The 2103-nt window shown below is 37.1% G+C and overlaps 1 non-coding gene across 1 annotated transcript; it reads left to right on the top strand.

Annotated features, from left to right (window-relative positions):
* The first annotated feature begins 2030 nt into the window (after positions 1–2030).
* Positions 2031–2103, top strand: TRNAW-CCA (transfer RNA tryptophan (anticodon CCA)). Its single transcript has one exon. It is a non-coding gene; the product is annotated as a tRNA-Trp (tRNA).

The raw sequence follows: 2103 nt of genomic DNA, 5'->3' as shown, positions 1-2103 counted from the left end.
TGCCGTGAAGCGGCTGGGCCCGTGAGCCGTGGCCGCTGGGTCTGCGCGTCCGGAGCCTGTGCTCTGCAACAGGAGAGGCTGCAGCAGTGAGAGGCCCGTGTACCACAAAAAAATATATATATATATATATTAGAAGAAAACACAGGTGGTAACTCATTGACATTGATCTTAGTAATGTTTTTGTGGATCTGACTCCAAAGACAAAGGAAACAAGCAAAAATAAACAAGGGACTACATCAAACTAAAAAGCTTCTGCACAGTGATGCAAACCATCATCAAAACGAAAATGCAACCTAATGAATGGGAGTAGATATTTGCAAATCACATATGCAATAAGGAGTTAATATCCAAAAAGAATTCATGTAACTCAACAACAACAAAACAAACAATCCAATTAAATAATGGGCAGAGGATCTGAGCAGACATTTTTCCAAAGACATACAAATGGCCAACAGGTACATTAAAAGATGTTCAACATCACTAATTATTTGGGAAATCCAAATCAAAACCAAAATGAGATATCACCTCATACCTGTTAGAATGGCTATTATTGAAAAGACAAGAAATAACAAATGTTGGAGAGGATGTGGAGAAAAGGAAAACTTCATATACTGTTTGTGGGATTGTAAATTGGTGCAGCCACTATGGAAAACTGTATGGAGGATCCTCAAGTACTTATGAATAGAACTACCATATGACACAGCTATTCCACTTCTGAGTGTTTATCTGAAAAACATGAAAACAGTAATTCAAAAAGATAACTGCACCCCTATGTTCATTGAAGCATTATTTACAATAGCCAAGATATGGTAACAACCTAATTGTCCATCAATGGATGAATGGATAAAGCAGATGTGGTATACACACACAATGGAATATTAGCCAGCTACAAAAAAGAATGAAATCCTGCCACTTGTGACAACACAGGTGGATCTTGAAGGTCTTACGCCAAGTGAAGTAAGACAGATGGAGAAACACAAATACTGTATGATTTCATTCATATGTGGAATCTAAAAAAAACACACACACAAATGAACAAACAAAATAAAACAAAAACAAACTCATAGATACGGAGATCAGATTAGCGGTTACCAGAGGGGAAAGGGGTTGGAGGGGTGAGTGAAAGAGGTGAAGGAGGTCAACTGTATGGTGATGGATGATAATTACACTTGTGGTAGTGATCACTTTGTAGTATGTACAGATATCAGATTATAATGCTGTACACCTGAAATACATTTTTTAAAAAGAGAAGAGTGTTTCAAGAAAGAGGAAGTGGTAAACTGCATTGAATGCAGCTGAGCGTTTGAGATGAGGACAGAGAAGTTACCATTGATTTCACAAGATGGATGGGAGAGGTGTTACCAAAGACGTAGTAAAGAACAGAGTCTTATTGAAACAGATTTAGGAGAAAATGGAAGTGGAGACCATGACTACAGAGAACTTCAATAAATTGTGCTGAGTGGAATAGAGAAATGGAGCTATAGTTTGGGAATATGAAGTATTGTAAGTTTTTTTTTAAATGGGACATACTATAACATATTTATATGCTGATGGGAATAATAGATTGGTGACACAGACAGTATAATTACTTGTGTTAAGCCTTGAGAAATCAGGGGACTGGAATCCAAAGTATAAATAAAGGGGATGGCCTTTGATAGGACCAGGGGTACTTCACTGTAATGATAATCTTACATTTATTGAGCTCTTAGTATGTACCAGATACTATTCAAAACACCTTACAGGTATTCATTTAATCCTCAAAACAACCCTATGAAGTATATACTATTATTACCCTCATTAATTTTAAAAATGAAAAAAACTAGGGCATAGCAAGTTTAAATAACTTAAAGTCACACAGCTAGTAAATTATAGTCAGTATTTGAACATGGCATTAGATCCCACACTCTTAACCACAATGGAGGAAGCTAGAATGTAGGCACAAATGTAAGTAGACAGTAGATTTGGTGATAAAAAGATGAAGTCCTCATGTGATTTCTTTTATATTCTCAATGAAATATGAAGCAGGGACTTCCCTGATGGTCCAGTGGTTAAGACTCCATGCTCCCAATGCAGGAGGCCTGGGTTCGATCCCTGGTCAGGGAA

Source organism: Mesoplodon densirostris, chromosome X (assembly GCF_025265405.1).
Source record: "Mesoplodon densirostris isolate mMesDen1 chromosome X, mMesDen1 primary haplotype, whole genome shotgun sequence".
Classification (NCBI taxonomy): Eukaryota; Metazoa; Chordata; class Mammalia; order Artiodactyla; family Ziphiidae; genus Mesoplodon; species Mesoplodon densirostris.
This window is presented reverse-complemented; position numbering and strand designations above follow the sequence as displayed.